Below are 21,848 nucleotides of genomic sequence, written 5' to 3'. Positions count from 1 at the left end.
TTAACAGCTGGTTCCCAGGAGTTATGTTCCTCAGAATAACCCTTCCATCGTATCAAGTACTGTAGATGTCCACGAGAGACCCTGGAATCCAAGATAGAGTGGACCTCATATTCAACGTTGGGATCGATGGTCACAGGACAAATCCTCTGGTTGGGAGTTGGGTCCCGAACGGTTCGATAGGGTTTAATCAAGGAGACATGGAAGGCTGGGTGTATCTTGAGAGTGCTGGGTAGTTGTAGGCGAACAGCGTTATCATTGATGATTTTGGTTATGGGATAAGGACCGATGTATAGAGGTGTGAGTTTTTTACTAGGAGTATTTAGCCTCAGGTTCTTGGTAGACAACCATACCAAATCACCAAGTGAATAACAGGGTGGAGTACTCCTTCTTAGGTCGTAGTATTTCTTTTGTTTATTTTTTGCTTCTTCAATAGCCTGAGAAACTATCGTAAAATTTGAAGAGATTACATTAGAGAGATCACTGATATGTGGTGAAGAGGTTCCTTCTGGAAGTAGTTGGAAAGTAGGATGGAAGCCATAATTTATGAAAAATGGTGACTGTTTGGTAGTGGAATGAATACTATTATTGAATGCAAATTCTGTGTAAGGGAGATGTTGGGACCAGGTATCCTGGTTGACTTGACAGTAGCATCGTAGGGATTGTTCTATGCTTTGGTTAGACCTCTCGGTCTGCCCATTGGTCTGAGGATGGTAAGAAGTTGAGAGCCGTTTGTCAATGTTGAAGACCTTGCAGAATTCTGACCACAAACCACTAGTAAACTGGGAACCTCGGTCAGAAACTATCCGTTGTGGAAGGCCATGTAGTCTGAAAACGTTATGTAAAAGTAATTGTATTGTTTCTGCAGCAGAAGGTAACTTATGAAAAGGTATCAGATGCAACATTTTGCTGAACAAATCTACCACTACTAGAATTGTGATATTATGATTTGATCTTGGAAGATCCACAATATAATCTAGGGCAATCTCTGCCCATGGTCTTGTTGGAGTAGGAAGAGGCATTAGTAACCCATAGGGTCGATGTTTTGATCTTTTGGAAGTGGCACAGATTGAACAAGAGTTGATATAGTCCGTTATGTCAGTGCTCATATCAGGCCACCAATACGACCTGTTAATAAGATCCTGGGTTTTGTGTATGCCAGTATGACCTGCAAGTGGAGAGTCGTGTGCAGAATGAAGTAACAACTTTCTAGTAGAGGGTGGTACATATAACCTTTCACCATGATAGTACAAAGAATCATCTTTTTGTTTTAAAAGATGTAGTGGTTTTGTTGTATCTTGATGTTGTTTTTCCCGAAAATAAGGGATCGAATCAAGGAAGAAGAGGAGGAACTTATTTTCAGGTATGATAGACTGTTTTGGAAAAGAAAAGGATGCATGTCCAGGTAACCTTGAAAGAGCGTCTGCCTTTCCGTTTTTTGCAGCAGGTCTGTAGGTGATTAGGAAATCAAATCTAGAGAAGTATAAGTTCCATCGAACTTGACGAGCGGAAAGAGTTTTCGTGGATTTAAGGTACTGCAAATTGCGGTGGTCTGTATAGACTAGGGTAGGATGAGTAACACCCTCCAGCAGGTGGCGCCACTGTTCGAAGGCAACCTTGATGGCGAGTAGTTCCTTATCGCCAATAGGATAGTGTGTTTCTGGGGTGGTTAAACATCTGGAATAATAGGCAACTGGATGTAATGGCTTATTCAGATCTTCTCTTTGTGAAAGCACAGCACCGATGGCACAATCTGAGGCATCAACCTCCAATACAAATTGGAGCTGACTGTTTGGGTGTCGTAGGATAGGAGCCATGGTAAATTTTTCTTTTAACAAATCAAAAGCGTTTTGTGCAGCTGTAGTCCACAGGAATTTATGGAGAGACTTTGTTAAGTCAGTAAGAGGCTTAGCAATAACAGCAAATTTTTTTATAAATTTTCTGTAAAAATTCGCAAAGCCCAAAAAGCTCTGTACTTGTTTCCTATTCATCGGTTGAGGCCAATTCAGTATGGAGGTAATTTTAGAGTCATCCATCTGTATACCCGACTCTGAGATCCTATATCCAAGGAATGAGATATTGCTTGTGTGGAATATACACTTCTCAGCCTTAGCGTAAAGAGAATGTGAGCGAAGTCGTGAGAGTACTTGTCTAACATGTATGACATGGTCTTTAACTGTTTTGGAATATATCAAGATGTCATCAAGGTAGATCACGACGAAGGTGTCAAGGATCTCCTTGAAAATATCATTAATAAAGTGCTGGAAGGTTGCCGGAGCGTTGCAGAGACCGAATGGCATGACGGTGTATTCGTATAGACCGTAGCGGGTACGAAACGCCGTCAGCCATTCGTCCCCGGCTCTCATACGTACGAGATTATATGCACCTCGTAAGTCCAGCTTAGTGAAAACCTTGGCACCTTCCAGTTGTTCAATTAGTTGTGGAATAAGGGGCAATGGGTAACGGTTCTTTAGTGTCACCTTGTTTAGTTGCCTATAGTCCACAATGGGTCTAAGAGAGCCATCCTTATTTTTCACAAAAAACATCCCAGCAGCTGCAGGGGAGGTAGATGGTCTTATGAAACCCTTCTCTATATTTTCATCTATGTAAGATTTTAAGTGGTCTAACTCTGGTTTGGACAGAGGAAAGATATGCCCACACGGTATGACTGCCCCAGGTAACAGTTCAATGGGGCAGTCATATTTACGATGTGGTGGTAAATTTTGGGACTCCTTTTTGCTAAATACGTCAAGAAAGTCTGAATACTCAGGAGGAATTACAGTTTCTTGTATTTTTTCAGGTGTTTGTAATAATAAAGCAGGGAAGCAGGTATTTATACAATACTCAGAATTAAACTGTACAGTGAGGTTGGACCAATTAATGCAAGGATTATGTTGTTTCAACCATTGGAGACCTAGAATGAGAGGATAGACAGGGGATGTAATGACATCAAAAGAGATATACTCTCTATGGTGGTCATGAGTAGTAAGTAATAAGGGTATAGTTTCATGAACTACAGGACCTGAAGATAAGACCTCCCCATCTATTCCCCTTAAAGGAACAGGAGTCTTTTTTTTTATTAGTGGAATTTTATTTTTTGTGGCAAACAACATATCAATATAAGAGGCAGATGCACCAGAGTCAATTATCCCGGTAACGGTCAGCCGGAGTTGGTCCCACTGCAAGGAAAGAGGCAGGTTACAGTAAGTATTAGGATAAGAGACTGTGTTTATAGAAAAATAAGGATAGCAGCTCTCACCCTTGTTCTGTTTCTGTAAGATAGGACAGGCCTTTATCGTGTGTTCATCAGATGCACAGTACATGCACAAATTCAGGGTGCGTCGACGTAGTTTTTCCTGGTTGCTCAAGGGACCCTTCAGGAAGGCGATGTCCATGGGTTCAGTAGTGGTCTTATGATGAGGGGAGGAGATAGTTGAGGGAGTATGTTTTTTGTATGTGCTATCTTGATGTGCTCTCTCATGCTGTCTCTCTCTCAACCTTCTATCAATACTAATAGATAAATTTATTAATTCCTCTAAGGTCTGGGGTATCTCTATACGTGAGAGCTCATCCTTAATAGATTCTGACAAACCTAAGCGGAATTGGTTTTTTAGTGATAAGTTATTCCACTGAGTATCTTTGGCTAGCCTCTTAAAGTCTGATATACATTCCTCTACATCCCTTTTTTCTGTTTTAATGACCGCATAGATGTTTCAGCGGTTAATTGCTTATATGGGTCATCATAAAGCTGGCCAAGTGCAGAAAAGAAAGATTCCAGGGAGTTTAGAATTTCATCATTATTTTCTAGAAAGGAGTTAGCCCAGCTCCTAGGGTCTGCCCTTAAATAGGAGATGGTGGTCATAACTTTAACTCTGTCATTAGGGTAAGTGAAAGGCTTTAGTGCAAATAATAAGAGACATGAATTCTTAAAATCTCTAAATTGTTTTCTATCACCGGAAAACAACTCTGGGAGACTAACTTGAGGTTCTTGGAACCTAGTTCTGCTATCAACAAAATCTTTGATGTAAGCTTTTAACCCCACATTTTCTTGTTTTAATGTATTAAGCCCCTCAGTTAACAAGTCCACTTTCTGGGAGAGAGTTTGTATAGTACTTGAAATCTCAGCTGGGTCCATCTTTATATATGGCTTGATATTCTGTAACAACGGATTAAATCTTGTAAGATAGGTAATAGGTTGTTGAACCACAACTGCTGAGATATAAAAGGTTTATGTGTAGCAAGGATTGAACCTGATAGTAACAATGAATACTGCAGGGATGTATAATGATTACACAGGTTTAATCACAGCAATTGCTGGCAGGTAATACAAGAGCAAGGAAGTTTCTATAGCTGCAAAAGGCAACTGGGAGGTACAAGCAGCAAGAAAACCCTTGTCTATATACCAGTGTAAAGTAACACAGCGTGATATGTGAAACAGGCAGCATAATAGAAATCAATGATAGTCAAGATTAGGTAAACTTCTGGCAAGCAGGATAAATATATACAATCAGCATAAGAGTCAATAGGTACCTGGTACTGTTTACTTTGAAAGCGGTTAAACAGAGTAGTTTAGAGAGGGTAATCCTTGATGGCAGTTCAGAGCGTCAGCGCTAGCCGAAGTTGGCGTGTGACGTCACCGCAGGCGGAAGCTGTAGGAAGAGATGAGCTATACTGAACAGCAGGTAATTGCAGAAGCGAGGTTAGCTGCAGCAGAATGGGAATCTGCTGAAGGCAGAGGATAGCTTGTTAGGAGCAACAGGATCCCCTGTTAAGGCAAGCTGAAACACATTTAGGAAATGTGAAACAATATCAAGCAAGGTAATGATGTGGGAGGAGGCTTATATAGCTGAGACAAATTGGAAAACATGATTTAAAGGTACAGGAATGGTAATCAGAATAACACAAAAAAAAGGCAAAGTTAAACACATCATGACACTAATGGAGTTCAGATCAAAGTTATTGCCCTGTAATCCCTATCAGCCATATGCCCACATGGGACTTCAGATTAGACTCAGTTACTCGCAGCTTTTGTCAGTTTTTTTGCTGATATTGGGTCCAAATTTCACCCAATCAGTTCAATGTTCCAGTAATTTTAATAAACAGGAATTTAAAATACTGGGTTGTGCGGAATAAATGTGGGGAACCCTAATTGCATACTGATGGAGATGCAGGAGAATGGTTATTGGGATAGATAAAATATGAGTCCTAATTAATACAGTGACATAAACACATCATTGTACTGTGCTGTCACTTGCATATCTTTAATTAAAGCATTGCACTTTTGAAGGTAAGTTCTATACAAGTATTTTTTATTTGTTTTCATCAGCAGTTTTCAAAAACTTGCTCTCCAGCCCTTCATGTAAAGAAAAATTTCACCAAGGCCCTAAACGGGAAAAGGTTGAACTGCTATATACTTTATACTAGACATGTGTGTTTCGTTTCGTTCCAAATTCGAATTCGGACGAATTTGATCGAATTTGGAGCTTCGGACCGATTCCAATTTTCAAATCAAATCCTTTCCGAAAGCATACTAATCCGAATAAATTTGTTCCAAAATATTCAAATCGTTCAGACTTATTTGGTTTCATTCGGATGTGTTTGGCGCAGTTGTCTTTTTAAAAAAAATATTATTATTAAATCCGAAGAACCACAAAATATTTTGAAAATTAGATATTATTATCAAATAATTAAAATATGAGTGAGATTGAACAGGTAAAAGTTGTAAGTTCGATTTTTTACTAGTATGGTTATGTATTGCATAACTTGGATATTTTTGACAAATCCGAATGGACATAAGATAACTAACGAGTGACAACGAATCAATTCAAATTCATTCGTTTTTATTCAAACGAGTGTAGTGTTATACTGTCACAGAGATAGTCTTCTAGTCCAATAATCATATTATTTTAATTCTGTGTGTAGGATTACTGTCACACGCAGTGCAATGTGCTTTTAGCTTTCCTCAAGGGTTGTGCATTGCCGAAATAACGAATCAGTCCGAAATTACAAATTGATACAAAATTACTAATGATTCAATTACGTTTTTGAATGGATCCGAATTCGGAACGACACAAATAAAAATGAAACGAATTACCACCACATACTGAATCAATCCGACTACATCGAACCGAAATGTAAAAAAAAACAAATCGAAACGAACGAAACCAAATTTCACGCACATGTCTACTTTATACTGTGTTAAATATATGCAGTGCAATGCTCTGGAGATTAATTTATGTAATAACACTTTTACAGGAGTTAACACACACTTTTGGGTCTGAAGTTCTTAACTGATATAAAAATCTACAGTATGTTTCTATGCTTTAACATGAGGCACTCAAAAAGCCGAACTTAGAATATCACAAAACCAAAAAATCATTAAAACCTGATTAGATTTTCTCAAGTGCGCTAAACCAACTTTAAATATTAATATTTCCCATTTCAATGTTAGTCACATAGCAGAATATATTCTTTTTATTCTTAAATACCTATTTCTATATATCTGATGTTATTTTTAGTAAAATATATATCTATATAGGAATATCTATTTAAAAATAATACGATCATATTCCCCTATGTGAAGAACATTGGAATGTAAAATATTTTCTGTAAATACACAGTTAAAAAACTTAAATCTGAATATTGCATAAATATGTTTTTCATTTTTTCAGTTACTTGACTGCCAAGGGATCCAATGCACTTATATATGTCTATATATGTATACATATGTATTTATGTGTTTATTTGTGTATATATGTATTTAAATACATATATACACATATAATATACATGCATATACATATTTAGATATGTATATGTATTTATCTATTTGTTAAAGCCTGTTTGCAGTCCTTTTTTTCCTTAACACCTGAAACCTCTTGTCTTTGTGCCCTTATAAACATTGTTATACAATTTTTAAAAATAATTTTATTAGATAGCGTTATTATGTTTGTAACTGTACTTTTAAATATAATTTTAATGTGTTTTGTGCAATGTTTTAGTCTAGCATAACAATTAACCAGAGCTCTGAAGTCGCGCAAAGAGCCGCTATAACCCTTTTCGCTTGCACGCAACAGTTAGTGCACCACTTGTAAACTAGCCCTAAATAAGGTGGTACGCTGTTTGTTGCCTTTTTTGAAGATTCTCAAATCCAAAAAAAATCTACAGTTGATGTGTTATATGTAATTTCAAATCTTACATATTGCTGTAGTTCTTGTATGGTGAAGACCCACTTCTCCAAATCCTCTCTTGCTCCAGACCATATTATTGTCATCTAGGAACCATCTGTAGTATTTAATACACTGATTACCCCACACATCCATCATCTCTTCTTCAAATCTTGCCATATTTGACCACATCTCTGTCCCTGATACTTGGAGGTAATATTTGCTTTCAAATTTAAAGTAATTCCTCTCTAGACAGAATTTCATTAAGTTCATGATGACATCTATGGGAGGACTTTCTAAGCACTCTTGTTTTTTTTGTGTGTATACATTAGACTTGTGTAGCCAAGAAAAATTCATCTTGTCTTAATACTTTCCCCGAATATTTGTTGGCAGCACTATTTGGAACATTTACAATCATTTTCGTTAAACCAATGTAAATGTTCCAAAACTGCAAATGAAAAAGTTCACCTGTAGCTTCTACTTGCCTTTAGTGCGCTGGATAACTGTGCTAACCCAGTCCTCTTCTTCACAGAGCCCCAGGCCACTCTAATAGCAGACATAGTTCAGCAGCTCCCAGGTCCTGCAGTAAAGAATCCTTGATGTATTGGAAAAGTGTATTCAGAGGTTTTCTGTGCAAGTTTTCTGATGTCCAAATTTGTTATTGAGCTACCCAATGAGATATTTTCTCTACATTTTCTGCATAGTGGAGGATTTTAATCTCACTTTCACCTACCCATAATTTTTAAAGTTGTTGGTTTTTGCTAGGAAATCAGCTTTACCCAGCAGCAAATCAAACCTACGCCCAGCTAATGAGAGGCAAATACCTCAGAATGGATGTCCTGGGATTGTTCGGAATTGCTGCACTTACCCTGGCTTAGCTTAAAAGCTGTGTGTACAGTGATACTATGGTTTAAAGGGAATCCGCCTAAAAGCAGATTGAAGCAAAAAGGTGGGACCTCATTTGCATATCTTACCCAGGATCCTTTGTTGCATTGGAAACAATGTATCCAAAGGCTTTCTGCCATGATTTTAAAAGTTGTTGGTTTGTATATCTATATCTATCTATCTATCTATCTATCTATCTATCTATCTATCTATCTATCTATCTATCTATCTATATGTCTATCTATCTATTTATCTATCTATCTATCTATCTATCTATCTATCTATCTATCTATCTATCTATCTATCTATATATATATATTTAAAATGTCAGATAGTTTGCATTGTTAGAGGTTTTTTGGCTGATAAATACTTCCTGCTACTGCTCATTAACTGATAGTTACTTTCTCCTAATGCCCGTGTGGTTTATTTTGAGCATTTGTACCTAGATAATGGCCGCGATCCAATAAAAATCGTCGCCCGCAAAATCCGGCGACGCCAAATTTTGCGCTGGTTTGGTATCCTATATACGGCATAACCTAGAAGTTACGCTCGTATATTTCTGCCTTCGGCCGTAGTTTTTTGGCCCATAGACAGGTATACCAAACCAGCGCAGTTTGGTATCCAATATACAGCGTAAGGACTTACGTGGCGAAAATTGAGAAATCTTACTCCATCTTCACCTCGCCACAAATTGCAGGCGTAGTAAGCCTTACGCTGAGTATTGGAGCCCCGGAACTCCCTAAACTGGCTGCAAAATAAAACCTAACACCTAACACATGCGCAATGTCTATCTACCTGTCAACCGTGATCCCCCGCTGCATCCCTAATAAAGTGTTTAACCCCTAAACCGCCGCTCCCGGACCCCGCCGCCACTTACATTAAATGTCTAACCCCCTAATGTGATCCCCCTACAACGCCTGAGATAGCTCTAGAAGAGATGTACTCAGTCTTAATTTGCTTAATGGTTAGGTTATTTGATTTAAGTTAATTTTATTTTAGCTGTGATTTTATAATTCAACTTTATTATATATAAACCGAAGTGTAATAAAATTCTATATAATTTATAATACAAAAGACAAATATCTGGATATTATATTAAAATAAATTCATTTATTTTACTGATTAAATTCGATTAAATCATTAATAAATACATAAGAAACAATAATAAATGCATTAGATACAATAAACTTTGTGCATAATAGAATATTTCAATAGCCTAAAAACTGATATTTGTACAATAACATAGAAAAGGGTAAATACAATTCTAATACATAGATGTATGTCGCCTTTTTGAAGTAACCCGGATCCGGTAAGCGACTTTAATTGATTTAATTTAAAACTAAACAATGTGTGGCTTAAAAGTATCTGTTTCTAAAACTTATTAAAATACTTGTTGTGGACAATTTACGTTCTGTATAATAGGAGATGTATGAAAAAGGCTGCAGGTGACAGCCGAAACGCGTCCAACGTATTGCTCCACTATCTCTGGAACTAACATTAATTGCTACACGTTTCCTGACAATCTAACTTCAGTACCAGCAGCTCTGCACTGCAGAGACATCGAGAGTATCACAGAAATACTGCCTCTAAAAAGGACCACTAACAACAGGGAGCTGGAAAAAGTTTGTTCAGTGTGGATCCCCAGACGTTCTTCACTCCACATAACTGTCCGAAACAGAGGGTGATACCAGAGGTATAAGAAATACAAGTTCAGCAATAAAGAGTTTACTGTGAAACTCGAAGTTACCCCCTGGAGGGTCTTCCAACAAAGGTCACACAAGAACAATGTTACACATCTGACATACGGATACCACACACAGATTTTATTGTACTTGCCAATTAAGTACCTCTGTGAAAATTCAAAATACCCCCTGGTGGGTTTCCTTTAACAAAGGTCAAACAAGAACAGGATTCTTCAAACGGAGACTACACACAGACTTCATAAAAATCTATACCGGTATAGTACACAGATTTATTCTGTCTTCCAACACCAAAGGTACTTTCTATATCATATAAGCCCCGGGCAAATCAATATTCAAACTTAAAAGACCAAATCACATGCTGTATAAACTGTTTCTCTATGTAAATTGATCTAACTATTTTCCATCAACTGTTGCGTTTTTAGTATTTTGATCAATACTTTTTGTATAGCATAACTCATATCAAGTTCATATCTATTGATCTGCAAGACTGTCTCCTATTATACAGAACGTAAATTGTCCACAACAAGTATTTTAATAAGTTTTAGAAACAGATACTTTTAAGCCACACATTGTTTAGTTTTAAATTAAATCAATTAAAAGTCGCTTACCGGATCCGGGTTACTTCAAAAAGGCGACATACATCTATGTATTAGAATTGTATTTACCCTTTTCTATGTTATTGTACAAATATCAGTTTTTAGGCTATTGAAATATTCTTTTATGCACAAAGCTTTATTGTATCTAATGCATTTATTATTGTTTCTAATGTATTTATTAATGAATTAATCGAATTTAATCAGTAAAATAAATGAATTTATTTTAATATAATATCCAGATATTTGTCTTTTGTATTATAAATTATATAGAATTTTATTACACTTCGGTTTATATATAATAAAGTTGAATTATAAAAACACAGCTAAAATAAAATTAACAAATCAAATAACCTAACCATTAAGCAAATTAAGACTGAGTACATCTCTTCTAGAGCTATTTCAGGCGCACTCCAAAATCAATTCAGCCCCAAATTTTAAAAACTATTCCTAGTTTATAGGCGGTTATTACTGAGGTAAACCACCTTTTTAGAGTGTTTTTGCCTTGAAATTATAAGCACCATCTTCTGGGGTACACTTGATAGTTCCTCTTTTTGAGAGCATCTATCATACCTGTCCCCCTACACCGCCGCCACCTATATTAAAATTATTAACCCCAAATGTAATCCCCCTACATCGCTGCCATCTATATTAAAATTATTACCCCCTAATGTGAGCCCCCTACCCCGCCGCCACCTATATTAACTATATTACCCCCTAATATGATCCCCCTACACCGCCGCCACCTATTTTAACTACATTACCCCCTAATCTAATCCCCCTACACCGCCGCCACCTATATTAAAATGATTAACCCCTAATCTAATCCCCCTACACCGCCGCCACCTATAATAAATGTATTACCCCCTAAAATACTAAAATGTCCCTACCCTAAACTAAATTACAAATAGCCCTGAAAAGGGCCTTTTGCAGGGCATTGTTCCAAAGTAACCAGCTCTATTACCAGCCCTTAAAAGGGCCTTTTGCAGGGCATTGTCCCAAAGTAATCAGCTCTTTTACCTGTAATCTAATCCCCCTACACCGCCGCCACCTATATTAAATGTATTAACCCCTAATCTAATCCCCCTACACCGCCACCACCTATATTAAATGTATTAACCCCTAATCTAATCCCCCTACACCGCCGTAACCTATATTAAATATATTAACCCCTAATCTGACCCCCCTACACCGCCACCACCTCTATTAACTATATTAACCCTAATTATATTAGGGTTAATATAGTTAATATAGTTATTATATTATATAAATTAACTATATTAACCCTATCTAACTCTAACACCCCTAACTTAATTATTATTAAAATAAATCTAAATAATATTAATAATATTAACTAAATGATTCCTATTTAAAACTAAATACTTACCTATAAAATAAACCCTAAGATAGCTACAATATAATTAATAATTACATTGTAGCTATTTTAGGGTTTATCTTTATTTTACAGGTAACTTGGTATTTATTTTAACTAGGTACAATAGCTATTAAATAGTTAATAACTATTTAATAGCTACCTAGTTAAAATAATTACCAATTTACCTGTAAAATAAATCCTAACCTAAGTTACAAATACACCTACACTATCAATAAATTAATTAAACTACAATTATCTAAACTAAAATATAATTAAATAAACTAAACTAAATTACAAAAAAACAAACACTAAATTAGACAAAAATAAAAAAAGATTACAAGAATTTTAAGCTAATTACACCTAATCTAAGCCCCCTAATAAAATAACAAAGCCCCCCAAAAATAAAAAAATGTCCCTACCCTAAATTAAATTACAAAAAGTAATCAGCTCTATTACCAGCCCTTAAAAGGGCCTTTTGTGGGGCATTGCCCCAAAGTAATCAGCTCTTTTACCTGTAAAAAAAAAGAACAACCCCCCATTACAACCCACCACCCACACACCCCTACTCTAAAACCCACCCTATCCCCCCTTAAAAAAACCTAAGTCTAACCTCCAAGTGCTCCTTACCTGTCCTGAAGACCGGCGGAAAAGGTCCTGTTCCAGGCGGAGAAGTCTTCTTCCAGTCGGCGACCTCTTCTTCTTCCAGGAACCAGCCGGCTGTTTTTTTTAAGGGGGGATAGGGTGGGTTTTAGAGTAGGGGTGTGTGGGTGGTGGGTTGTAATGGGGTGGGGTTTGTTCTTTTTTTTTTTTACAGGTAAAAGAGCTGATTACTTTGGGGCAATGCCCCACAAAAGGCCCTTTTAAGGGCTGGTAATAGAGCTGATTACTTTTTGTAATTTAATTTAGGGTAGAGACATTTTTTTATTTTGGGGGGCTTTGTTATTTTATTAGGGGGCTTAGATTAGGTGTAATTAGCTTAAAATTCTTGTAATCTTTTTTTTATTTTTTCTAATTTAGTGTTTGTTTTTTTTGTAATTTAGTTTAGTGTATTTAATTATATTTTAGTTTAGATAATTGCAGTTTATTTAATTTATTGATAGTGTAGGTGTATTTGTAATTTAGGTTAGGATTTATTTTACAGGTAAATTGGTAATTATTTTAACTAGGTAGCTATTAAATAGTTATTAACTATTTAATAGCTATTGTACCTAGTTAAAATAAATACCAAGTTACCTGTAAAATAAATATAAACCCTAAAATAGCTACAATGTAATTATTAATTATATTGTAGCTATCTTAGGGTTTATTTTATAGGTAAGTATTTAGTTTTAAATAGGAATCATTTAGTTAATATTATTAATATTATTTAGATTTATTTTAATAATAATTAAGTTAGGGGTGTTAGAGTTAGATAGGGTTAATATAGTTAATATAGGTTGCGGCTGTGTAGGGGGATTAGATTAGGGGTTAATATATTTAATATAGGTTGCGGCGGTGTAGGGGGATTAGATTAGGGGTTTATACATTTAATATAGGTGGCGGCGGTGTAGGAGGATTAGATTACAGGTAAAAGAGCTGATTACTTTGGGACAATGCTCCGCAAAAGGCCCTTTTAAGGGCTGGTAATAGAGCTGGTTACTTTGGGGCAATGCCCCGCAAAAGGCCCTTTTCAGGGCTATTTGTAATTTAGTTTAGGGTAGGGACATTTTAGTATTTTAGGGGGTAATACATTTATTATAGGTGGCGGCGGTGTAGGGGGATTAGATTAGGGGTTAATACATTTAATATAGGTGGTGGCGGTGTAGGGGGATTAGATTAGGGGTTAATACATTCAATATAGGTGGCGGCGGTTTAGAGGGATTATATTAGGGGTTAATACATTTAATATAGGTGGCGGCGGTGTAAGGGGGTCAGATTAGGGGGTAATATAGTTAATGTAGGTGGCGGCGGGGTAGAGGGATTAGATTAGGGGTTAATATAGTTAAAATAGCTGGCGGCAGTGTAGGGGGATCGTATTAGGGGGTAATACAGTTAATATAGGTGGCGGCGGGTCCGGGAGCGGCGGTTTAGGGGTTAATACATTTATTGTTAGGAGTGAGAGGGGGGATTGCGGAAAGAGGGGTATACGTGTCGGGCTATGTTTGGGAGGCGTGTTAGACAGTTACGGGAGATTTAATATTTTAGTCAGTTTTTGTAGGCGGGGGCAGTTTCTAAAGTGCCGTAAGTCACTGGCGACTCCAGAAATTTGTACTTACGCAGATTTCTGGACATCGCTAGTTTGTCAGACTTACGGCACTTTAGCATCTGACGGCGCCGTATATGGGATAGCTCGAGTTTCGAGCTGAAACCTACGGGCGGCGCAGGTTTCCACGCTTGCGCCGAAACCTGCGCCGTATATCGGATCGCGCCCAATAAGCCTTGCCAGCAAGTATAAAAAATTATTAAGTTCTATTCATTTCAAGTTAAATTTAATCAACTTTTACCTCACATTTATTCAGGTGAAAATGGTGCTTTTTTCATAAATAAAGAAATGAGTACAGTTTTCTATTAATCCATTGTAATGCAATGCTTTGTAACCCTCTCTGTCAAACTACTTTGCTAACCTGACTTTGCCAGGTACAACATTTCAAAGTTATTAAAATGCTGCATGCTGTTTTCAGATCATTATTTTTTTAAGTAAAACACAGCCAAGCATACAGTAATATCTGTAGATAACATTGCAAATGTCTGTCACATAGGAATGAATGCGTTATGATTTGTATTGCTTCTAATTAGCTTTGATAATGATCTGTGGTTGGCTTTCAAGAATCATATTATCCTCTTATTAATCAGCTTAAAAATAGGAGCCTTTTTAATGTTTCAATTATACTTATTTATAGTGAGACGTTATTTTCTGGGCCCATATCAGTTTAGCAACATTGAAAATAACATTAATTATATTGTTGAAGGTGTTGTTGAAGGTGAAATCAATTTTGTCTTTATGTACTCAACAGAATCCAGTTCTATTCTTCTGTGCCTTCTTGTGTTTATTCATCTGCATACTTTACCTTTTAAACACATTATAAAAGCATTGTAAGGTTGATTTATGAAACAGAGAATGACTTACAAACAGGGCTTGCCCATCCAGTAGGCCAAGCTAGCCGGTCGCCAAGAGCACAAAGGCTATAAAATGTTTAAAATGTATAGTCCTTGCACAATCAGTTTCAGAATATGTACATTTTATGGTATAAATATATTTTATGTTTTTGCACAGCAATGATGTTTTTGCACAGTTAAAGAGACACTGAACCCAACATTTTTCTTTCGTGATTCAGATAGAGCATGTCATTTTAAGCAACTTTCTAATTTACTCCTATTATCATTTTTTTTCTTCATTCTCTTGCTATCTTTATTTGAAAAAGAAGGCATCTAAGCTTTTTTTTTTCTTGGTTCAGGACTCTGGACAGCACTTTTTTCTTGGTGGATGAATTTATCCACCAATCAGCAAGGACAACCCAGGTTGTTCACCAAAAATGGGCCGGCATCTAAACTTACATTCTTGCATTTCAAATAAAGATACCAAGAGAATAAAGAAAATTTGATAATAGGAGTAAATTAGAAAGTTGCTTAAAATTTCATGTTCTATCTAAACCACAAAAGAAAATTTTTGGGTTCAGTGTCCCTTTAAATATAACCCTACATTATAATAATATTATATGTGAATATCTTGCGATGCAAGTGCAATGTTAGGTCAATCTATAAACACACTGTAGTTACTTGTTTACATACAACCTTTTAGTTACTCCAAGCCTGCAGCTATTTATTTTTTTGCAGGGTCAAACACACTCTGTAGCACAGCTTAATTTGTCACTTACAAGTAGCAAAGAAGTGAAAACACAGTCTGCTTTCTCTATATAGTGTGGGCAGTTTAGCTTCTGATTCTGATTCTACCAGCTGCCTATGAGAAAACAAAATACATATGGTATGTGGACGGACAAAAAGGTTATGTGAATAAAAACACTGGTGTGCTAAAAGTTTATAGTTTGATGGAAGCAGTTTCATTCTCTTAAATTCTAATGCAGGGAGATTATATAGATGCACTGTAAAATATAGGTTTAGGGGCTGTAGCATATCATGTCCAGCAGACATCGCTGAATGCTGACAGCATACGCTGTCTGCATTTTACATTGCACAAGCAGTTCTGGTGAGCTGCTTGTGCAATGCTGCCCACTGCAGATTCACGGCCAATCGGCCGCTAGCAGGGGGTGTCAATCAGCCCGATCGTATAGGATTGGGCGGATTGCAGACCGCAGCCTCAGAGGCAGCAGACCAATTAAGGAGCAGTGGTCTTAAGACTGCTGCTTCATAACTGCTGTTTCCGGCGAGCCTGAAGGCTCGCGCAGAAACAAAGGGCATCAGGGGCCATTCGGCTCTTGATAAATCGGCCACTTAGTGTCACATTAATTGCTTGCAGTAGCTTAAAAGGATATGAAACTCACATTTTCTCTTTCATGATTCAGATAGAGCATGGGATTTTATGAAACTTTCTAATTTACTGCTATTATCAATTTTTCTTTGATCTATTGGCATCTTTATTTGTAAAAGCAGGTGTGTAAGCTTAGGAGCCGGACCATTTTTGGTTCAGCACCTAGGTAGCGCTTGCTGATTGGCGGATAAATGTAAATATGCAACTAATACCGATAGGGCTGCCAGTATGCAATGACTTAGGGGCTGATTTATCAAGCTCCGTATAGAGCTTGAAGGGCCGTGTTTCTGGCAAGCCTTCAGACTCGCCAGAAACACCAGTTATGAAGCAGCGGTCTAAAGACCGCTGCTCCATAACCTGTCCACCTGCTCTGAGGAGGCGGACAGAACTCACGTGAAATCAACCCGATCGAATATGATCGGGTTGATTGACATCCCCTGCTGGCGGCCAATTGGGCGCGAATCTGCAGGGGGCGGCATTGCACAAGCAGTTCACCAGAACTGCTTGTGCAATGTTAAATGCCAACAGCGTATGCTGTCTGCATTCAGCGATATCTAGTGGACATGATCCACTACAGCAGATCATGTCCGCCAGACATTGATAAATCGGCCCCTATATATACGCTTACAAACATTTGTTTTCTGCCCACACAAACATGCGCAGAGAGAAAAAAAAGCATGGAAATTTCAAAATTAAACCCCCTCCCCACCAAAGAATATGTTATATTATTATATTTCATGGAGGGGAAGAGAGCAGCTAGTTGTTTGTGTGTGTGAGTGTGATCGAATACAATCGGGTTGATTGACACCCCCTGCTGGCAGCCAATTGGCCGCAAATCTGCAGGGTGCGGCGTTGCACCTACAGTTCACAATAGCTGCTGGTGCAATGCTGAATGGGGAGAGCGTATTGCTCTCTGCATTCAGCGATGTCTGTCGGACATAATCCGCTGATCATGTCGGACAGGCATTTAAAAAATAGGCCCCTTAGTCACTACTAATTGTGCTAAGCAAAGGATCTAGCGCAAAGTTTATTCAAGCGTCATGGAGATGTATACATTTTTAGACAGTGCAAAAAAAAGGCAAATTGTTATGATCTAAACATCATTTTCTATATTATAAACAGACTATTGTTTTTATTTGCTCTTAAGAAAGACATTTTTAACATTGAAACACATTGAGCTGAGCTAAATATTAAAGCTTTGTTCTCTTTTATATTGACACAGAGGCATCTACTTATCAAACCGTCAACCGCAAATACGCTGGAATTCCACAGCGTATTTGTGGCGAGCCTGATTCCCCTTAGTTATCAAACCCTGCAAACCGGCAAAAGTAGAATTTTGTGACGTAACATACGATCCGCCGGTCTCAGTCCGACACAGGTCGATGCTTACATCACTACAGATATTCCGAACGCAAATTCGGCACTATCTGACTACTTTTGCTATTTAACAAATGTCTACCAGGTACGCTTGCCACTATTCCGGCCCAGCGTACCTGGTTGCCATAGGAATCAATTGGAGTCTGAAAGCAGCAAAGTTCATGTTCGCTGCTGCCCGATATCCCATTGATTCCTATGGGAGAATAAAGTTACGTTTACACCTAACACCCTAACATGTACCCTGAGTCTAAACACCCCTAATCTGCTGCCCCCTACACCACCACCACCTACATTATACTTATTAACCCCTAATCTGCTGCCCCAACACCGCCAACACCTACTTTATACTTATTAACCCCTAATCTGCCACCCCCTACACCGCCACCACCTACATTATACTTCTTAACCCCTAATCTGCTGCCCCGACACCGCCACCACCTACAATATACTTATTAACCCCCAATCTGCCACCCCCTACACCGTCGCCACCTACATTATACTTATTAACCCCTAATCTGCCACCCCCAACGTCGCGGCCACTATATTAAATTTATTAACCCCTAAACCTAAGTCTAACCCTAACTTAAATCTAATTTAAATAAATATAAATAAATATTCCTATCATTAACTAAATTATTCCTATTTAAAACTAAATACTTACATGTAAAATAAACCCTAAGCTAGCTAAAATATAACTAATAGTTACATTGTAGCTAGCTTAGGGTTTATTTTTATTTTACAGGCAAGTTTGTATTTATTTTAACTAGGTGCAATAGTTACTAAATAGTTATTAACTATTTAATAACTACCTAGCTAAAATAAATGCAAAAGTACCTGTAAAATAAAACCTAACCTAAGTTACAATTACACCTAACACTACACTATAATTAAATAAATTAACTACATTAAATACAATTAACTAAATTAAATTAATTACAAAAACCCCCCACTAAATTAAAGAAAATAATAAACAAATTACAGAAATTTAAACTAATTATACCTAATCTAATAGCCCTATCAAAATAAAAAAGCCCCCCAAATAAAAAAAAACCTAGCCTAAACTAAACTATCAATAGCCCTTAAAAGGGCCTTTTGCGGGGCATTGCCCAAAAGTAATCAGCTCTTTTACCTGAAACAAAAAATACAAGCAACCCCCAACAGTAAAACCCACTACCTACACAACCAACCCCCCCCAAAAAACTAACTAAAAAACCCTAAGTTCCCCATTGCCCTGAAAAGGGCATTTGGATGGGTATTGCCCTTAAAAAGGCAGTTAGCTCTTTTGCAGCCCAAACCCTAACCTAAAAATAAAACCCACCCAATACACCCTTAAAAAAACCTAACACTAACCCCCTGAAGATCCCCTTACCGGGATACGTCTTCATCCAAGCCGGGCAGAAGTGGTCCTCCAGACGGACAGAAGTCTTCATCCAAGCCGGGGCAAAGTCGTCCTCCAGACGGGCAAAAGTCTTCATCTAAGCCGGGGCAAAGTGGTCCTCCAGACGGGCAGAAGTCTTCATCCAGACGGCATCTTCTATCTTCATCCATCCGGCGTGGGTCCATCTTTAAGACATCCGACGCGGAGCATCCTCCTCGGCCAACGACTACCCGATGAATGAAGGTTCCTTTAAGTGACGTCATCCAAGATGGTGTCCCTTAGATTCCGATTGGCTGATAGAATTCTATAAGCCAATCGGAATTAAGGTAGAAAAAATCCTATTTTCTTGATTGGAACAGCCAATAGAATGCGAGCTCAATCCAATTGGCTGTTCCAATCAGCCAATAGGATTTTTTCTACCTTAATTCCGATTGGCTGATAGAATTCTATCAGCCAATCGGAATCTATGGGACGCCATCTTCAAGGATGTCTTGAAGATTGACCCGCTCTGCGCCGGATGGATGAAGATAGAAGATGCCGTCTGGATGAAGACTTCTGCCCGTCTGGAAGACCACTTCTGCCCAGCTTGGATGAAGACTTCTGCCCGTCTGGAGGACCACTTCTGCCTGGCTTGGATGAAGACGTCTCCCGGTAAGTTGATCTTCAGGGGGTTAGTGTTAGGTTTTTTTAAGGGTGTATTGGGTGGGTTTTATTTTTAGGTTAGGGTTTGGGCTGCAAAAGAGCTAACTGCCCTTTTAAGGGCAATGCCCATCCAAATGCCCTTTTCAGGGCAATGGGGAACTTAGGTTTTATTAGTTAGTTTTTTTTTGGGGGGGGGTTGGTTGTGTGGGTGGTGGGTTTTACTGTTGGGGGGTTGCTTGTATTTTTTGTTTCAGGTAAAAGAGCTGATTACTTTGGGGTAATGCCCCGCAAAAGGCCCTTTTAAAGGCTATTGATAGTTTAGTTTAGGCTAGGGTTTTTTTATTGGGGGGGCTTTTTTTATTTTGATAGGGCTATTAGATTAGGTGTAATTAGTTTAAATTTCTATAATTTGTTTATTATTTTCTGTAATTTAGTGTTTGTTTTTTTGTACTTTAGATAATTGTAGTGTTAGGTGTAATTGTAACTTAGGTTAGGTTTTATTTTACAGGTACTTTTGTATTTATTTTAGCTAGGTAGTTATTAAATAGTTAATAACTATTTAGTAACTATTGTACCTAGTTAGAATTAATACAAACTTGCCTGTAAAATAAAAATAAAACCTAAGCTAGATACAATGTAACTATTAGTTATATTGTAGCTAGCATAGGGTTTATTTTACAGGTAAGTATTTAGTTTTAAATAGGAATAATTTAGTTAATGATAGGAATATTTATTTATATTTATTTAATTAGATTTAAGTTAGGGGTGTTAGGGTTAGACTTAGGTTTAGATTTTTAATAAATTTAATATAGTGGTGGTGACATTGGGGATGGCAGATTAGGGGTTAATAAGTGTTATGTAGGTGGCGGTGGTGTAGGGGGGCAGATTAGGGGTTAATAAGTATAATGTAAGTGGCGGTGGGCTCCGGGAGTGGCAGGATAGGGGTTAATAAGTTTATTAGAGTTGCGGTGGGCTCCGGGAGCGGCGGTTTCAGGGTTAATAACTTTATTTAGTTGGGGCGGGGTCCATGAGCAGCAGTATAGGGGGTAAACAGTTTAGTATAGTAGTATAGTGGCGGTGTTTAGTGACAGGGTACCAATAAAGCTGTGAAAAAGCCGAAGAGCAGCGAGATCGATGACTGTTAGTTAACAACAATCCACTGCTTATCGCTCCTTACTTGGTGCGTGGCTTTTTGACAGCTTTTTTGGTAACTTTGGAGAACGTATTCAGGTCCGCGGCAGCAATGTTAGGCAAACGTAGGCGAGCGTATTGGTGCCGTCAAATGCAAGTAAGCTGACGGCTTGATAAGTAGATGCCATAGTGTATTTGTTTTCTTCTATTGCTGTGACATCGCTGGAATCCGGTTTTTAATGGAGTGAGTTACTAATTAATATAATACGAAGTGACTTACTATACCTTGGAGCTTTTATTTTCTCCTAGTTTGGTTGAGATTTACACAGTGCCATCTGTAAACCACTCAGGATCCATTTCGTTCAGTCTTCTGGGAGAGACTGCAAGAAGGCAGCGGTCTAAATTAAAAGGAGAGTATTGTTTCTTTGTCATTTTGTGCAAGATTTTTGTTTATAAGATTTAAACATAATCTGTACATATTTTTTTAACATACTATTGGTATGAAAGGAAATGCTGTCTGAGAAAAGCAGTATGTAACACAATCAGCAGCAGACCCTCCCTCCCAGACCCTCCCAGCTCCTGTACAGCAGCCATTTTAGATTCATTCGGAAGCTGCATTGATAGTGAGAGGAGGGACAGTGTAGCTGCTGGTGATTTAATAGGGAAATTGATAGCTAGGCTAGTGTATTCAGTGTCCACTACAGTCCTGAAGGACTCATCTGATCTCTGCTGTAAGGACAGCACCCCAAAAAGCCATTTTTAGGGCTAGAACATCATTTTTTTCCCCTGTGTAATCTAATTGCAGTTGCCTGCCTGCCAAGCCACTTGCCCAGTGCCACCACTCATATCTGGTGTAACAGTAGTGTAAATTTAAAAAAAAACTTTTTTGACTGTGAAACATCAGTCTGCTAGTGTAATCTAATTGCAGTTGCCTGCCTGCCAGCGTGTGTGCCAGGCCCACTTGCCCAGTGCCACCACTCATATCTGGTGCAAAAGTAGTGTAAATGAAAAAAAAAAAACTTTTTTGACTGTGAAACATCAGTCTGCTTGTGTAATCTAATTGCAGTTGCCTGCCTGCCAGCGTGTGTGCCGGCCCACTTGCCCAGTGCCACCTCTCATATCTGGTGTAACAGTAG

The sequence above is a fragment of the Bombina bombina genome, chromosome 5, assembly GCF_027579735.1.
Source record: "Bombina bombina isolate aBomBom1 chromosome 5, aBomBom1.pri, whole genome shotgun sequence".
Classification (NCBI taxonomy): domain Eukaryota; kingdom Metazoa; phylum Chordata; class Amphibia; order Anura; family Bombinatoridae; genus Bombina; species Bombina bombina.
Note: the sequence above shows the minus strand (reverse complement) of the source record.